The following is a 9,509-nucleotide window of genomic DNA, read 5'->3' on the forward strand; positions in this document are numbered from 1 at the left end:
GCAAACCTCTTTTATGGGATATAACATGCACGGATACATTGGCTAAATCATATATTGAATTATCTTCAAAAAAAGCTGGAGAAGCTGCTCGTCTACGAGAAAATGCAAAAAAATCGAAATACGTAACTGTGGAGACTTATAATAATTACCATTTCGTACCTATTACTATTGAGACTTTGGGTCCTTGGGGTGATGACGCAAAAAAAAAAATTAATGAGTGTATGTCTCCTCGGGGCTGACGGTAGGGTGGTGGAAGGAAGATCAACACTCTTTCGGCCACCACCGCGAGGTCAGCACGGGTTCGAGTCCCGTCGGGAAAAGGCGCCCATGGGTGTATAAATGTTGTTCTAATGTTCAGTTCTAAAATGGACAAGTCAATTCATTTGAAGTAGGCAACCAAACTTACAGATCCATGAATCCTATGTTCATTAAAATAAAAAACTCACGGTATAAGGCCGTCTCACTTGAAATTTTTGACCTTTCAAATCGGTCTAATTGGTCCCCACGGTAGCGTCGCTTTGGGGTTTTTTCTGAAACTACTAAAGTTGTCAAATAAACAAATCATCTGTCACTTCCGTCGGTCGAATCGAAAGGTTAGATGGAAAAAATTTAAATTTGATACATACAGGGTGATTCACGAGGAATAATGAATAGAAAATGCAACCCGCAATTCATCAGGAGAAAAACCCGGACATTTACCGCTTCGGTGTCCGGCTTTTTGTTGCAATGTATTGTGGGTTGCATTTTCTATTCATTATTCCTCGTGAATCACCCTGTATAAGTAGGATGAGTTTTTTCCAAAAAATACATAACTTTACTAGGGAAAGAGTGATATGGGCGGTGGTGATGGCACGTATGTCTGCCCAATTCTTCAGAAAACAAAAGATGTTAGAAATATCTGCTAAGAGTTAATATTTGAAATAAAACAAGTACGTTTTTTTTTGTTCGACACTGTCAGAATTTGAAAATTTTCTCCTATGTGAACGGATTTTAATAAATGTCACCACTTGTCAAAACGAAACGTCAAGCTAATTTTAAAGATTTTAAGCGATTTGGAGCCTTTAAGGGGCTCGTCGAACAAAAAAACGTTGTATTCAACTCGTGCCAAAAAAGCCCAATTTACACACGAACTCGTTAAATAAACTACTAATTTTTCGAAAACAAATTCTGCAAGGTTTTAAAAATTAATCTGAATTTACTTAAACTTTGCTTACCAGCCTATCAAACGATTTTAATCTAAATACCTACATTTAATAAAGAAATGAAACAAGGAGGTAAGAAAAAACAAACGAAAATGAGACCTTTTTATTCATCAAATGCAAACACCAGTTTTTACGATTCCTGTTTAAAAAAATTTTCAGATTTACAAAATTACATTCAAAGTGAACGTCACGTCAAAATAAAGGGGGGACAATTGTAAATTCAAGAAATTTTATTTTGAAAAGTTGTAATTGATAAGTAATATTACCAGTTAAAATAAATGCACTTATTTTTGTTACACCCTGTATAATCATAGCCCCCATCAACCGGACAAGTCCCGCTTTCGCAACCATGACCCTGTTCAACCTCTTCCCCATGCAGAAGAGCAAAATGCAAGCTATCCTGAAACTTTCTCCACGACGGTGTTTAACGTCGTCATCAAAGTACCACATTCCGGCCACAAAGTTCACTTTACTTTCGACCAGTGAAGTACCCCCCTTCTCTCCGCACCTGCAGTGGGAAAACTAAAGCTTCAAATCCTTCCCAGTTCACTTCCACGCCGCAGTCCCTCGGGCTCTATCCTTTCCCCTCTGCTTCACAATTCACATCACATGCTATAGAGATTTTCCTGTTTTAGCGACCAAATTGTTTGCCGAGGATACAGCCGTCTGGACAAGCCTGGCCACAAAAAATACTTCCTTTTCTTTCTTCTGTTTCAGCTTCCGGGAAATCAAAACGGCCAGGACCCACAGCCGAAAGGTAAGCCAGGACCAGGGACCGCCATGGCTACCACGAACCATCGGACCAGCCAGGATCCCGCACTCGCCCACCTTGCCCCCCTGTTCGACTTTGACAAAGGTCAGGGAAATGCGACAGTCCAAAGCAAAGCCGCACCTCTCCACAACCTCACCAGAAAATAACTAAAACAAGACAAACAACAGAACAAAGACACAATCCCACAACTCCCAGGACGCATACACCAAACTAACTATGAAAAACCCAATTTTCTGTACTGTCGCGAGCAATAAATTTTGGTCGTCAATGTCATTTCAAAATTTGGTTAGAAAAAAATGACAATTAATGTCATACAACATGATGATAGGTTATGATATTTACGACTGTTTTGCTATGGAGCATTTTCAATTGCGTCAAAGAATGACCTTGACGGCCAAAATTTATTGCTCGCGACTGTACACGCTCCCAAAAGTAGCTATTTTACGAGCAAATCTGAGTCCCTAAAATTAGTCTTTTCGGGATTCAGTCCAGAAAAAATGCCATGACAACTTTTCCGGATTATTTTGGTAAATAAAACACAATGGTTCAATACAAGAATGAAACAATTTTTATTATTTACAATAAAAAGGTAATAACATTGTGAAAAAACTTGCTTCCATCCTCCTATCCGTTTCAACGAGGTTAATTCAAGATCAGCATCTGCCGCCAGAGACGCAGAATTTCGGCGGAAACAATGTATGTACTGTATATACTGTCGGGTTCGGTTGTTTTAAGAAATGATTATTACCCACAATTGAATGTAAAGTATAGCGGAACTTACCTATTCATGTGAATAGTTCAACATCTCATCTGCGTCTATAATCACAACGTTGTTAATTTCTTTCCATCTAGACTTCACTGGAAGTAAATCTAACACAATTTTTTTCGCGTTTTTTGTAATATTTTCTGGATTTTGCATTTTATTCAAACAAAACGTCAAAAAATGTTCCTGTTTATTATAAACAATCTGGTTACTATGGTGGCATGGTAATTAAAATTCAAAGTTCATTCTTCGAGAAATATTTGCTCTGATCACATTAATCATACATGATAAGAGGTTTAAATGTGTTTTTGGGAGCTTTAACAAAAAAATGTTGTTTGTAACACGTACTGTAACGGTCGGAGTAGGTTCGATAAATTAAGAACTTTAATTTTTCAAATAATTTCAAGGAAATGCTTTAAATACCGTTTATTTGCGACGGAAATGCTGGTCAGTTGTAAATTTTATTGATGCCTTTGTCGGCAAGAGTGGTACCACATTCCTCAAGTGAAATCTGACAACCTTTCTTTGAAAATGCAGGTACGCGTCCTGTCCAAACACAACACAAAGATAACAGTTTTCATGGGAAAAGAAACATTGTAAAATTTACTCGTTCGACAATTTGGGGAGTCCAGTTAAAATCAGGGGATAATTGAATTAATGAATTGGATGTTAGAGCTTGTGCCAACTGTCATGATCGATGACCTTGAAAAAATCTGCGCGACGGCGGAGCGAAATTTTAATAAGTGAAACGTAAAAACATCGGTCGTTTGGTTAGAATTTTCAGGGTGCCGCCAAATTTGCATTTTAAAGTCCTCGTCTAGAAATAGTCAATTCTGACTTAAATTGTAAATCATTTTACAATAGGACAGCAAACCGTCTTATAACTACCATAATACCCTCTAACTTTATTGCCCCTTTGTTGTGCAGTGCCGACTCAAGGGAGAGCAAACAGCAAGTAAAGTAACAGCCCCTATTTATTTATGGAATTATTTATGGTAGTTATAAGACGATTTTCTCTCCTATTGTAAATGATTTACAATTTAAGTCAAAATTGACTATTTTTCGACGAGGACTTTACACTGTCCAACGGTTTGGGTTAGAATGCCGGATATTATCTAGGGACCTGTCGCTAAATAAATACATATCAACATAAACTAGCCCACAAATCTGTAAAGTGTGATAAAATGGTACCGATGTTTTTAGTTCGAATAATAAGGCCGCTTCGGCACGCATTTTGGTTTCTGCGTCATCGATCATGAGAGTTGGCACGAGCTCTAGCAGGTTTCAAATTGTGAGAACCACCAAATCAATGTTCATTAGGTTAATTTACTTTTTTAGCATTCTCAAATTTGTGGCATATTTGTAATTAAAGGGCGAGAATTGCAAATTAGAAACAGAGCGCTTTATCGTAGAAAATAACTAAAATCGTTTGCACCTTTAGTTAGAAAAGTAACAAGGCAAAGTAGAAAGGGAGTCGATAGAAAACAGACAACAGGATAACAGTAAAGCCAAGTAGTCGTAGAAATCAGAGGTGTGAGTGAGAGGGAGAAAATGAAAATTACGAATTAATTAGAACAGTTTTGGGGAATCAAACCAATGTAGAACAATTTTTAGAAGTAGCAGATCAACGGAAATTAGTTGCATGACATGGCATTTGCGTAACAGCGTTTCAAGTCCAATTTAGGTTTCAAAATAATGTCAATTTGTTTCATTTTAATTCTGTTTGTTCCATTTTAATTCTGTTTAATTCTTGGTGCTGATTTTTATTATTGTATAGTCAGTAATTCAGTGTTCCTGTTTAATTCTGTTTTTTCGGTTTTTAATTGTGTTTGTTTCTTGATGTTGAGGTTTATTATTGTATAGAGTCAGTAATTTAGTGTTCTTTTTCAGAGTTCTAATTCAACAACAAATTGTGTACATTCGGCATGGTCCTGACAAAAGTATAAATTTAAACATTTAAAATAATGGTGGAAAACGGAAACTGTAATTTCAAAAGTTCTAGAGATATTCTTCAAAACAAAATTTATATTTTCCTTTGGAAATTTGGAATGCTTGGTAGAATTTCTACTATTATTGAAATTATTGTAAATTGTATAGTTTGCGAACGAAAAATTGGAATTTTAGCTTCTTCACTTGCAATGGGTAGATTGTAAAGATTATAATAATGAAGATTTACGATAGTGTAAGTTTATCTACCTGCTAGTTACTAAAAAGGGATGTCGAATATCGGCAAAAGGTGTCGCGATCGACGAAAAGTAGCATGGCCTACTAAATCTGAACTGCGCTGCGCTTATTACGGCCGTAACAAACTAGCTGAATGATTGATTCGGCTAACCTCAAAAAATCTACCATAGACAAAATAAGAACATAGTATTTTATTTTCTCTATGAAATCTACCATAGACAAAAATCTACCATAGACAACACAGTAAACCTATAGAACGCAAACTCCCATAGTTTTTTGTGTCCCGACGCCATCTACTGGCTTGTGGTAGGTGCAAAATAAGACACAGCCAGCTGGATATCCTGGCTTTTTTATTTATTTTAATTTTCAAAATAATTTATTTATGAAATTAAAAGACTACATTTATTTTGAAGTTTTTATTTTCAATTTTTTTCGATATATTTCCATTGCATTTTTATAAATTTTGATTTGGTGTTTCTTTTCCACAATTACGACAAACAGAGATTTATGGCTTTCTCACCTTCAAAATTTTGCTCTTTATTTTGACATCGAATTTTGCATGTAACGTTTTCGGTACATTGCGGCCCGTAGTTGCAGCCCGAATTTTGGATTAACATTCTGGCTTTTTATAATTTTGATTATGCTCAGCTTTTCTTATTTTCTTTTTGAAACTTTCACAAGAATTTATATCTTCATTACTACATAAAACAGGATTTACACAATTTACTTATAGCGTCTTCTATAGAAATATCGTAGATCAGTAGATCAGATGAAAATTCTATAAAAAATAATTGTCAGTTAAAATATAATTATCAATATTTTTTTACTATTACTGGAAGTAAATCTGGACTGGAAAAGGAGGGAAGTTGTATTGAGTCGAGGGTACGGCCACATTCAGCAATCTATTGTTCGTGCCGAAGTATTTGCTGGTAAAATTAAGTCCACACACAGTGCAGCTGTTATACCTACACTTTAATAGGCTACAAAGTTGATAACTGCTTGTTACCCGTGTTTTTAATCCATTCCATAAAATGCCCAGGATATTTAATTGGATTTGAAAATCTATGGCGAGTTCCACATGGTTTAAATACCTTTGCACTCTGCAAATTCTCGTAACAGTAGATTTATTGTTTATGACTTAATATGTCAAAATATATATTTTGTTTAAATTTTGGCATAAGTTTCCGCGATTTTTATTTTTATAAAACGGCAGCGTCCCCTGACGGCTTGTGGTGGGTACGTTTCCAAAAAAAAAAAAACGAAAAAATGCATAGGAGGTTTCGTTCTATAGGTTTACTGTGTTGTCTATGAAATCTACCCTTAACTAGCGCCATCTCTTTAAAGATATTAAACTACAAATCAACTAAATTGCCACAATAATTTAAATTTGCTTGAATTTCATCACGGTTGAAGTACTAACAAGGGAAAATAGTGCGTTGCAGGCGGAGAAAATAACATCAGTTATTTTCAAATTCCCAGCAACCTCCAAACCAAATCCGAAATTAATAAAATTATAAAAAAAAATAAATGAAACATTTCACTGTGATACATGTCTCTTCTTTATTATCTACAGCAACTCCAGGACCCTTGTTACGATTAGTTTCACTTCAAGACCGTGGGGTCTGTAAATTTGTGGGGCTTTTAAAAAACTTTGCTAATATTGCCACACAAATATTATCTTATTTAATTCCAAAAAATCCTTGTCAGCCACTGGTTACTACTTTGCATCCACATTTAATACAGAATTCCATATTTACCTGTGATAAACACAAAGATAAAATTTGTAAAGTTATTATCCAATTATTAATGAAACCAATTTTAAACATTTGTTTATAAAAAAAAAAACAGATTACATAAAAACGAAATCCATTCAGAATAAAATCACAAGTAGGAAGGTTTTAAAATTATAAACTTACAAGAAAGGTAATGGGTGTTTTTTTAAATTTGGCGTCGAAGTAGGCGTTGAAGTGTCAATTGTGAACGCACCATACAGGTTACGGATCACGGATCAGCTGTTTAAATCTTACGCTTTTACACGAGTGGTGCGATCTCAATCGACTCTCCAACGGCTACTTCGACGCCAAATATAAAAAAACACACTTTATTGTCTTCCTGCAGATAGATAGTTTTACTTTTAATTTTTCTACTGTGCTCTATCCATTTTCAGATTTTGCAATTCCATTTAATATATAAATATTACGTTTCATAATTTAATTATTAGGTATTCTTACGTTCATGAAACGTATTCGTGAAAATTTATTTTGCATCAAAATGACAAAATAGAAAGTGTTAACCTAACAAAATAAACACGTTATGTGATTGTGATTGGATCACGGCCTCCTAGATTCATAAGAGACTCGTCTCTTATCCGGCCTGCCGCATTCGTAGTTCTAAGCATTATTTTTGTTTTATAGGGTGCGCCACAATACGGGGCTTATGTGTTGTACTGGTTGCCTGCCTTGCAGGAAATTATTGTTTTGTAGATGTGTTTTCAACATTTTTCAACAGTTTTAACGCGCACATACATCTTCTTTGGAAAGAAGAATTTCTCATGGAACCATTTTCCAAATCTGACTATTGGAAAGCAGCCTGGCAAGACGTAGATATTTTCAATAAAAATCTAATTGAGGATCCTACAAAACAACTTCCGGGATTTGACCTACCTAGGAAAATCTGGTGTAAATTAAATCGTTTTAGAACCGGGCATGGCAAATGCAATAATATGTTGTTTCACTGGAACATTCGTGAAAACCCTTCTTGTGAATGCGGTGCAGAAAAAGAAACCATCCAACACATTGTGGAAGAATGTCCCCTTACTAAATTCCAGCAAGGTTTCTCCAAACTACATCTACTTACCGAAGACGCCCTAAATTGGCTACAACAAATTAAAAACATATAATTTACCATAATTATTTTATGAATTTCGAATTTTAATTGTAATTTTCTTCATACGAATATATATATATATATATATCTGACACTTTTACAAAATCTCAAATCAAAAAGATTTTTTATGAACGGTAAATTTAATTTCAACAATTTTCTTTTTTATAATTTTTTTTTATTTGTCTGTGAGTGCAACTTACAAAAATTTACAATGACAGGAAGTTCTAATTTTTAAATAACTGTTTCACTCACATTTTACCATGAACAGGACAATGAATTAGTGGTTTTCCCGAAAGATTGAGGCCGATATTCTTCAAAACAAAATTTATATTTTCCTTTGGAAATTTGGAATGCTTGGTAGAATTTCTACTATTATTGAAATTATTGTAAATTGTATAGTTTGCGAACGAAAAATTGGAATTTTAGCTTCTTCACTTGCAATGGGTAGATTGTAAAGATTGTGATCAAATTGATCAAATTTGTTCCCGGCGGATTTTGAATCATCCAAAACCGTCGATAACGGCCGGCGGCATGAAAATAACTAATGCAGGCTTATCTGCTATTCAGGCTCGGCTAACGCCTCTCCCGGAAACAGCAACAATTCATCCGCAAAAACAATGTTTTAGGTACTTGCAACAGTAATAACTATTTTAAATCGATTTTGAATTAATTTTTAATTAAATAATTCTACGCATCTACCTCATTTGTCTTGACTGTCTTGAGATAGACGCGTCTTTTCATCTATTCCTTTCAGTGCTCTTTTCAGAGCAATTGCGATTCCGTGGGACAGAAAGCTCTGTCTGTCATCATAACAAAAAGGCTCTTCCTCTTCACCATTTATAATAAAATATGATGAAATCAGCGGAAACGAAGGCGAAATCAGTTACATTAATAATGTTTATTATTGTCTGATAGCCTTTTCTCTCCCAGTACAAAATTATTCTTAGGAGGCAAAGAGACAGATTTAACTTAGCTAATAATAATGTCGTTTTATTTTATTGTTGACAATAAAAAAAACTAATTGTCCGGGACATCCTGTTGAATTGGTACAGGCTGTAGCTTTGTAACAGTTGGTTGAGTTAGTACATGTTGCAGCAGTGTAACAGTTTGTAGACCTAGTACATGTTACTGCCTTGACACAATTGTGAGAATCGGTACACGTTGCTGCATTTCGACAGTTTCCACAACCAGTGCATGTTGCGGTGCAACTAGTACAATCAGCACCCCCGGTGCACTGGCAATTATACTCGGTACACAAACACATAACGATAACTGCTATAACTAACCAGTTTTTTGTAAAAGCGTACGTTTTGAATGACATAGTTTTTTTGTGTTATTGTTATTTATCTTGCCGTTTACTTGGGTCGACTGCTGATTTCGGTTCTAAACTCTACTATATCACCTATTCCACGGTCATAATGACCTCAGTGCTTATTTCTTTATCTTGTTTATATAATAATTACAATAACATATTGCTATATTAAGAGCAAAAAATCCGATTAAATTTTGTAGAATAACAAACTCCTTGTTTTTATTTTACATCTAGTTTGCATTATTGTGTCACGTGAATAAAACTCACTCATTTAATATGAATTTTAATCAGTTTTTCAAACTCTACCGGTATCCCAAAAGTACCGCCTTTCCTTGAAGGTACGTCATTTAGGGATGTTGTAGAGTGCTGGAAAAATATTTTAAAAAAATC

General features: G+C 34.9%; 1 long non-coding RNA gene across 1 annotated transcript; it reads right to left on the reverse strand.

Annotated features, from left to right (window-relative positions):
- Positions 1–2,519: 2,519 nt before the first annotated feature.
- LOC138137733 (uncharacterized) lies at positions 2,520–2,961 on the reverse strand. The gene is made up of 2 exons (XR_011161863.1): positions 2,756–2,961; positions 2,520–2,686 (listed from the first exon to the last, which is right to left on the reverse strand). It is a non-coding gene; the product is annotated as an uncharacterized lncRNA (long non-coding RNA).
- Between the last annotated feature and the right edge of the window lie 6,548 nt (positions 2,962–9,509).

Source organism: Tenebrio molitor, chromosome 9 (assembly GCF_963966145.1).
Source record: "Tenebrio molitor chromosome 9, icTenMoli1.1, whole genome shotgun sequence".
Taxonomy (NCBI): domain Eukaryota; kingdom Metazoa; phylum Arthropoda; class Insecta; order Coleoptera; family Tenebrionidae; genus Tenebrio; species Tenebrio molitor.